Source organism: Erinaceus europaeus, chromosome X, assembly GCF_950295315.1.
Source record: "Erinaceus europaeus chromosome X, mEriEur2.1, whole genome shotgun sequence".
Taxonomy (NCBI): domain Eukaryota; kingdom Metazoa; phylum Chordata; class Mammalia; order Eulipotyphla; family Erinaceidae; genus Erinaceus; species Erinaceus europaeus.
In genome coordinates, this window is record NC_080185.1 from 72146262 (window position 1) to 72156497 (window position 10236).

Here is a 10236-nt window from a genome sequence, read left to right on the forward strand (position 1 = left end):
TTGTTCTGCTTTATATCTTAATGGTTTTCAGCCACCCAGTTGCAGACACCAACCTGACTTCCCTGGGAGGATGACCTCACCAATGTGTCCTGGAACCACACCTTCCCAGACCCCTCCCCCACTAGGGAAAAATAGAAACAGGCTGGAAGTATGGGTAGACCTGCCAATGCCCATGTCCAGTGGAGAAGCAATTACAGAAGCCAGACCTTCCACATTCTGCACCCCATAAAGATCTTTGGTCCCTACTCCCAGAGAGATAAACAATAGGGAAACTTCCAATGGAGGGGATAGGAAATGGAACCCTGGTGGTGGGAATTGTATGGGATTGTACCCTTCTTACCTCACAATCTTGTCAATCATTATTAAATCACTAAGAAAAATTAAAAAGACAATATTGTCTCCATTAGGAAGAAATGTATGGAACTGTGGGTGATTATACTTAATGAAATAAGTATGGAAGTTAAAGACAGACACCAGATTGTTTTTCTCACATGTGAATTACAGAGAATCAAAATACATAGAAAGTGGGGATGGACCCATGTTAGCTATCAAGCTCAAGCAAAGATTACTAAGACATGGACACCTAGGAACATACCTTAAATAGACTGCCTAACTTCCTCTCACCCTAAAGTCCCTATTTTCATCTGCTCTATTCCTACTTTATTGTTCCTGTTTATTAAACATTTTGTCCTGTCTTATATCTTACTGTCTTTTAACCACCAAGTTCCAAATACTACTGTGATTCCATCCTGACCTCCCTGGAAAGATAACCTCACAAATGTGTCTTGGAACCTCACCTTCCCAGAGCCCTATCCAACTAGGGAAAGATAGAAATAGGCTGGGAGTATGGATCAACGCTCAACTTCCATGTCCAGCAGAGAAGCCACTAAAGAAACCAGAACTTCCACCTTCTGCAACCCAAAAAGAATTTTTGTCCATACTAAAACCAGAGGGCTCTGTACCCCCTTTCCACCAGGAACTGAAGTATTTGTCACCAGGAACTTTGTTTTTATACAATCACTGAAAGGGAAATGAATCTGGAAGACAGGCACTGCTGGTGGTGATGCAAATTAGTCCAACCCCTATGAAGAGCAGTCTGGAGAACTCTCAGAATGCTAGAAATGGACTACCTTATGATCCTGCAGTTCCTCTCCTGGGGATATATCCTAAGGAACCCAACACAACCATTCAAAAAGATTTGTGTATACCTATGTTCATAGCAGCACAATTGGTAATAGCCAAAACCTGGAAGCAAGCCAGGTGTCCAACAACAGATGAGTGGCTGAGCAAGTTGTGGTATATATACATGATGAAATACTACTCAGATATTTAAAATGGTGATTTCAACGTCTTCGGCCCATCTTGGATGAAGCTTGAAGAAATGATGTTAAGTGAAATAAGTCAGAGAGAGAAGGTTGAATATGGGATGATCTCACTCATAAACAGAAGTTGAAAAACAAGATCAGAAGAGAAAACACTAAGCAGAACTTGGACTAGAGTTGTTGTATTGCACTAAAGTAAAAGACTCTGGGGTAGGTGGGGGGGCGGGGAGCGTTCAAGTCCTGGAACAGGATGACAGAGAACCAAGAAGGGGTTGTACTGTTATATGGAAAACTGGGAAATGTTATGGATGTACAAACTATTGTATTTACTGTCAGCTGTAAAACATCAATCCCCCAATTAAAAATAAATAAATAAGAGAAAAATACGGTAGAAAAAATAAATAAATAAAATTTCCTTGTTCTTATTACTCTACTTGATATTTGTTTTTGCTTTTTTTTTTTTAACCTGGAATAACCCAGAACCACACAGAATGATCTATTTCCATCCCCACTGTCTACTTGTAACTGGTATTTTTGGAGTTGTAAAACAAGTACTTATCATTTACCTGATGGGGAGACCAGCAATAATATTAATGGAAAAGATAGCAGTGTATATAGAATCCATGTATACACTTGAAAAAGATTCTTTAGTCAAACCTTGGGATGCACAAGGAGCAAACAAATTTTATTTTAGATGGCAACTGGATGAGAGATAGTAAAAGAGATCACAGCACCAAAGTTTCCTTCAGTGTGGTGGGGGCCAGACTCTAACCTGGGTCATGCACATAAAAAAGCAGTGCACTATCCAAATGAGCTATTTTGTCAGTCCGGGGTATACTGACTTGGACAATAATCATATCTTGCAATCTAAATCTGCATTTGAGAACCTCGGTATTTAACTGAGTGGCAGACAGCCTACACTACATGTATTAGGCCCTGGGTTTAATCCCAGATGAAAGTAACAGAAAGAATAGAAGTAGAACACTATGAATTGCAGAGTACTTCTTGTTTTCTCTGTGTCCATGGCTCTTTTATATTCTCATTAATGAAAAAGAAGAAACAAAGAAAGAAAAAAGGAGGGTGGGTAGTGGCTCACCTGGTTAAGTGTATGTGTCGCCACATGCAAGGATCTGGATTCAAACCCCTGGTCCCTACCTGCACAGGGAAAGCTTCATGAGCAGTGAAGCAGTACTGCTATTGCACGGGGAAAGCTTCATGAGCAGTGAAGCAGTACTGCCACTGTCTCTCTCTGTCTCTCTCTTTCCTTCCCTCCATCATCATACCCTTTCCCTTACAATTTCTCTCTGCTTTATCAAAAATTAAGGTTTTTGGGGGCTGGGTGGTGGCGCACCTGGTTGAACACACATGTTACAGTGCACAAGGACCTAGGTTCAAGCCCCCAGTTCCCACCTGCAGGGGGAAAGCTTCACAAGTGGTGAAGCAGTATTGCAGGTGTCTCTCTGTCTTTCACTCTCTCTTAACTCCCCATTCCCTCTTGATTTCTGACTCTGATTTCTGTCTCTATCCAATAGATAAATAAATATAATTAAAAATTTTTATAAAAATTAAGGGGTATTTTGGAATTGTACCTCTCTTATCCTATAGTCTTGTCAATATTTATAAATTTTTTAAAAAGGAAATTAAAAATTGGTCCAGAGAAGTAGCTCAACAGAAGAATGAAAACTTGGGACCATGGTTTACACCTCTGTCACCTCATTAAAAATAGTAGGATTCCAACTCTTGACACCATTTCCAATACCTTTAGCCTACTTGCATGCTAGCTGTTAGGCTCAGGCAAAAACTGGTAAAGTCATGGGCCACTTGAAATATGTCTAAAATAGACTTCCTAGCTTCTTCGGAAACGGAGATTCCTAATCTCATCTGCTATAGTCTTACCTTTAGGTTCTTGATTATTAAACAGTTTGTTCTGTTTTATATCTTAATGCTTTTCAGGCAACAAGTTGCAGATGCTACCATTACACCAACCTGACTTCCCTGGGCAGATGACCACAGCAATGTGTCCTGGAACCCCACCTTCCCAGAGCCCTGCCCTACTAGGGAATAATAGAAACGGGATGGGAGTATGGAGTGACTTGCCAACGTCCATGTCCAGCAGAGAAGCAATTGCAGAAGCCACCTTCTGTGCCCCATAATGATCCTGGGTCCATACTCCCAGAGGGGTAAAGAATAGGAAAGCTTCCAAAGAAGAGGATGGGATACAGAACTCTGGTGGTGGGAACTATGTGAAATTGTACCCCTCTTATCCTACAATCAATTAAAATGGGGGGGGGATATAAATACATCAGGAATCCGGTAAGAAGAAAGAAAGAAATATAGAGATAGATGATAGATATGAAAATTCTTCTAATGGTTCATCTTGTTTATCACCTACTCTATTAAGTTTAGGAATACTGAAAGGGACATAAAAACACTCCTAAATACATGGGGACATTTTCTGTTAAAAAAATACCCATTACGGGAGTCGGGTGGTAGTGCAGCGGGTTAAGAGCAGGTGGTGCAAAGCACAAGGACCCGCATACGGATCCCGGTTCACGCCCCCCTTTCCCCACCTGCAGGGGAATCGCTTCACAGGTGGTGAAGCAGATCTGCAGGTGTCTATCTTTCTCTCCCCCTCTCTGTCTTCCCCTCCTCCCTCCATTTCTCTCTGTCCTACCCAACAATGACAATGACATCATTAACAACTACAACAATAAAACAACAATGGCAACAAAAGGGAGTAAATACATTAATACATATAAATGCCCACTACACACACACACACACACACACACACACTGCATCAATAGTCAGATACAACATGTATTCTGTGACAAAATTTCCCAAACATATAAAGAGAATGTTTAAACCCAACTACTTCTTCATAGTAACCAGTGCCACAATGCCAACCAAATATAGAATCCTTTAATGATTTAATTTATACTCACGGCAGTAGAGATTGCATAATGGTTGTACAAAAACACTTCATTGACTTGGATACTAGGGGTCCCAGGTTTCATCCAATGCAAGACCATAATCCAAAGTCAAGAAGTCCCTCTGGTGTGGAATTGCAAGGTCATAGGGTAGGTCCACTTCTAGCCTTCTAGTTTTCCAGTCTGCTCTCCACAGGGGTTGGATCTGGAGATATATCCTAAAGGAATCAAACACACCTGTCCAAAGATATGCATGTATACCTATGTTCACAGCAACACAATTCGTAATAGCCAAAATCTGGAAGCAACCTATGTGTTTAACAACAGATCAGTGGCTAAGATTGTGATATATACACACAGTGGAAAACTACTCAGCTATTAAGAATGATGAATTCTAGGGCGGGGGTGGGGGCAGCGGTAGCGCAGCAGGTTAAGAGCACATGACACGAAGAGTGAGGACAGGGCTTAAGGATCCCAGTTCAAGCCCCCGGCTCCCCACCTGAGGGGGTCGTTTCACAAGCAGTGAAGCAGGTCTCCAGGTGTCTTTCTCTCCCCCTGTCTTCCCCTCCTCTCTCAATTTCTTTCTGTCCTATCCAACAACAATGACAGCAATGGCAACAATGGTAAACAAACAACAAGGGTAACAGAAGGGGGGGGAATGGGCTTCAGGAGCAGTGAATTTGTAGTGCAGGCACCGAGCCCCAGCAATAACCCTGGAGAGAGAGAGAGAAAAAAAAGAATGATGAATTCACCTCCTCCACCTCACCTTGGATGGAGCTTGAAGAAATCATGTTAAGTGAGATAAGCCAGAGAAAGGATAAATGGGATAATCTCCCTTATAGACAGAAGTAGAGAAATAAGAACAAAGCAGAACATGGACTGGGTTTGTTGTATTGCACCAAAATAAAGGACTGGGGGAGGGGCAGGCAGTGATGCACCTGGTTAAGTGAACACATTACAGTGTTCAAGGACCTGGGTTCAAGTCCCTGGTCTCCACCTGAAGGGGGAAAAGCTTCATGAGTGGTGAAGCAGGGCTTCAGGTGTTTCTCTGTTTTTTTCCCTTTCTACCTCCCTCTCTCTTCTCAGTTTCTCTGTATCTATCCAATAATAAATACATAAAATAAAATAAAGATTTTTAAAAGTTAAAAACAAAAAGGACCCTGAGGGAGTCAGGTCCTGGTGCAAGATGGTAGAGGAGGATCTAGGCAGAGCAGGGGGTGAGTGGATTTCGAGTGTTCTTCAGAAAACTCAGAAATCTTACAAATATGCCAACAACTTTATTTACTATTTACTGGAAGCCATTAATCTTTCCAATAACAAAAAGTATTAAAATAAGTCCTCTGGAACACACACACACACAAAGAGAGAGAGAGAGAGAGACACAAAACTAGGGGGCTGGGCAGTAGCACACCAGGTTAAGAGCTCATAGTGCAAAGCACAAGGACTGGCTCAGGGATCCTGGTTCCAGTCCCAGGCTCCACACTTGAACTAAAAACAGAAAAGTAATTTGATTCAAATGTCAAGTGATATGTTACTCTCATGTCTTGAAATATTTTGTTGTTAAGGTTCGGGGCTCCAGTAGGTCGGGCTAGCTTCGCAGCGGTAGAGACTTGAGGACACACGGCTGGGCTGAGAAGCTGCAGTTTAATCTTTATTCACAAAAGGGCAAATCACCACACCATGTGCTTCCCCCATCATTCTTCCTCCACTGCTGCTGTTGCTGGGACTCTGGATGTCCTTAGCATACAGGGTGGGGAGAAAGAGGGGCTGGAAACTAGCAAGGGCCAAACCATTTCTCTCAGAGGTAGGGGGAAGGGGATCAAACCAATACGAAGAATACCAACAATATTTAATATATTTTAAACCATATGTGCTTTTTTGATGATCATTTAAAAACATTTTATTAATGATTTAATATTGATTTACAAGATTACGTGTCAACAGGGATACCACTGACATACCATCCCCACCACCAGAGTTCTGAATCCCCAATCCCTCCATTGCAAGCCATAGCAGTTCTCCTAAATTTTCAGACATGGGTTAACTATCATCTCTACAACTATCTTTCTACATTTGTATATAATTGCCCTCTTTTCTTCCAGTTCCAATCCTGTCTTCCCCTCCAAGACACAAATGCCCCTATTAATATATCCAAATGTACTATATCCAAAAGAACTCCTCCCCTTTTCCTCCTCTCTCTCTCCTAGTCCTGATGGAGCTGGAGTTCAGAGTTCTCTTATCCTCTTCCTTCTGTCACTTCTCCCCCCATTGGGAGTATGAATCAAAATTGTTTTTGAGGTGCAGAAGGTAGGACTTCTGGTTTCTGTAATTGCTTCTCTGCTGGACATGGGCATTGGCGGGTTGATCCATACCCCCAGTCTGTTTCTATCTTTCTCTAGTGGAGTAAAGCTGTGGAGAAGCGGTGTTCCAGGACACATTGGTGAAGTCGTCTGCCCAGAGAAGTCAGGATAGTATCATAATAGTGTTTAAAACTTGGTGGCTAGAAGGTGGCAGGATATAAAGAGTGACAAAATGTTTAATGAGCCAAGAAGCAGGAACAGAGCAGATGAGATTAAGGATGTTAGGGTGGAAAGAAGCTACGAAGTCCATTTTAGGCATGTTTCTAGGGGCCCAAGACTATGGTAGTTTTTGCTTGAGGCTGATAGCTAACATGAAGTAGGACAAAAAATATTGTCTGAGAAAACAGTGTCAGAGTAGAGAAAAGGGCTAGAAAGCTGGATTAGGGTAGAGAATAGCTCCCACTATTGAAAAAATTCTATGAATAAAATTAACTATTCACCTCTATCCCCGGACCCAGGGATGACCTTTTTTTTTTCCTCAGTGAACTTATGTTTCACTTAACCTGATGTTATATAGATTTTCTTCTGTAATTTTAGAATAGAGTGTATATTTAAATACATAATGAATTCAGAGTTAACATGCATGCAGTATGAGTTGTAAATTAAAGTTCACTTTATTATATGAAATTTTATTTGTTTACTACAATGTTATGGTAATAGAGTAGCAAAGTAATTATGTTATGATTATTATCACTATTGTGCTGTTCTTAATGTTGTTGTTCTTGAGACCTTGTTTGGAGGTTCTAGGAGGGGAGCACAACTACTCGTATACCATCAACTGAAGACTGGTCCGTCTCTATTCGGGTAAGGCCGTCCTCTTGGACCGAGCGTGCAGCTTCGGGAGGGACACACATGGAGCAGTGAGGGAGGAAGGGGACACCAGCCTAGCCAGCCAGATCAATCAATGTGGTGACAGATGGCTCAGCCAGATCGCCCTCACATCCAGTGTTGGTGTCCTTATAGACAAGCCATACCTTACTCAAAGCCACTTTCCCAGCTTACAACCCAAATGTAATGAACTTTCCAGTGGCTATATCCACAGTATGAGATTAAGAGGAAAAGGAGATAAATTTTCATTGTTATTATGTCAATCAGAAGATGAAGGATTAAAAAAAAAACAGATTAACACTCCCAATTCCTATACTGAAGTTTTTTTTTAAATAATTTATTTCTTTATTGGGGAATTAATGTTTTACATTCAACAGTAAATACAATAGTTTGTACATGCATAACATTCCCCAGATTCCCATTTAACAATACAACCCCCACTATGTCATTCATCATCTTTCATGGACCTGTATTCTCCCCATCCACCCACCCACCTCAGAGTCTTTTACTTTGGTGTAATATACTATACTGAAGTTTTAACCTAAACCTAATGTGATAAGAACTGGAGATAAGACTGCTGAGGAAAAAAAATTACATATATATTCACAACTTTATTCCCTTTTGTTGCCCTTGTTTTATTGTTGTAGTTATTATTGTTGGTGTTGTCATTGTTGTTGGACAGGACAGAGAGAAATGGAGAGAGGAGGGGAAGACAAAGAGGGCTAGAGAAAGATAGATACATGCAGACCTGCTTCACCGCTTGTGAAACGACTCCCCTGTAGGTGGGTAGCCAGGGGCTTGAACCAGGATCATTATGCTGGCCCTTGCAGTTGGTGCTACATGTGCTTAACCCACTGCGCTTCCGCCCGACTCCCCTTCACAACTTTCTTAACTACTCATATATTGTTAGCCATCAGGGTTGCTTCTAAGTTTAGATTCTTACAGATTGTTCTGCTATGAACATGGGTGTGCATAGAACTCATCAGATAGTTTCCCTCCCCCGAAAAAAATCGGTCGTAATTTTAACTTCTACTAGTAACTATCCTGTATATTCTGGGATTTTTGTTTAGAAAAAGGTTGGCTTTGATCTCAAATTGATCTGTGCAGTTCCCGGAGCAAAATAATTTGCAGCAGGGTTAAGTTAGACTGATGCCAAGGCTCAATCCTCCATAACACAATAAACCAGAGCTGTGAAGTGTTCTGATTAAAAAATGAGCTCATGGGGGGAGACTTCTGGAGGCGGGGCTAGGAGCAGCAGCAGATGTGTTTCTCTCCTCTCTCCCGGATCAACTAGGAATACCAAAGGAGACCACCTGGGACTGAAACAAGACAGGACTAGAATGACTTCAGGAACCCATCAAATCACCCGAGCACCACTGCCCGCCCCCGTGAAGATACAGATTACTGAAGTCAGGCAAGTCTCCAGAGGTGAGCATGCTGGGGAAGCAGCCAGGAACCCTGGCAGAGACCAAACTGCCTGGTCTGGACAGGACATGCCCCGTGTGTGGGCTTGATTTTGAAAGATGGTTAAGCACACATGTTACCATGCACAAAGACCTGGGTTCAAGCCCTGGGCCTTCACCTGTGGAGGTGGGGGGTTGGGGCTTCTTGAGTGGTGAAGCAATGCTGCAGGTGTGTCTCTCCTTCTCTGTCTCCCCCTTCTCTTTTGATTTCTCTCTCTGTCCAAAAATTATATAAACCATAAAATAAAGTAAAATAAAAAGCAAAAAAAAAATGAGCTCATGATACAAAAGTCAAGGCCATCCAGGGATAACTTTCTTTTCCAAGAAGTGTCACAACAAAGAATTCTAGGGTGTCCTAAATGTCTGTAGCCACAATAAGGGAACATCATTGATGAAGAAACGTATACTAAAAAGAGAGAAGTTGAGCCGTTGTCAATTACTCATTCACTGGGTAAGGCTAGACTTGAAGTCAGTTCTACATTTCTAGCTATTGTTAAGGAACTCTATCAATAATCAAGATGGATCATGATGACTCCCCACTTACACCAGCATTCCTTGGAAAAGCTGAACAAAATGAGTGATAACGCCCTCAAAAAATAATAATGATCAAAATGACTGAAGTTGAGGTGGGTGGAGGAAGAAAGGAGCCTTTTATTTATGTGCAGGGCAGGAGCTCAGGTCATTCTGATAACTCTGGCACTGAACAAAGGGATGGTACAAGCTTATATAGAGGGTGCAGATTTGAGAGCAAAAAGGATCATTATAGAAGCAGAGGCTACAAGGTTAAGGGGTAGGACTTGTACCGGTTGCTCTGGGTCTGGTTGCCTTAGTTACTGTTATCTTTCCTGCATAGCTGTGTCTAGGAAAGTTTAACCTCAGCATAAAATACACTACTGGGGGGTGGGGTTACATTTTAGGAGGGCGGAAGCTAGCCAGGTTTAGAGAAGCTGCCTTCTCAGTACATGTTCAATCTGACCATCATCTCTACTTGTTATCACTTGCTCACTCAGTGCAGGCCAGCCTGCATCACTGTCCTAACCACGTTCACTATCTCAATCCTTCTACACATTCTTAACACTTTTATTATATTTTCAATCTTTCTGTCCTGTATTGAGGCTTACTTACAAATACATCACAATCAGATTATAAGCACATATTATAAGCATACCCAGGAGCGAAAACTTGGAAATATCCTATCACTATGAGATATACTATTAAAGCAAGACAGACAAATAAGTGAATTAATCTCATTTGAGTTTAAACACTTTTTTATTGTGGGCACTCCAAGATATCCTTACAAATATACCCCAAAACTTCAGCTGTTTGTTTGGAT

The 10236-nt window shown here is 41.6% G+C and overlaps 1 pseudogene; it reads left to right on the top strand.

The window, feature by feature from the left end:
- The first annotated feature begins 9423 nt into the window (after nucleotides 1-9423).
- On the top strand, nucleotides 9424-9512 carry LOC132536041 (small nucleolar RNA SNORD116; annotated as a pseudogene).
- The last annotated feature ends 724 nt before the right edge of the window (nucleotides 9513-10236 follow it).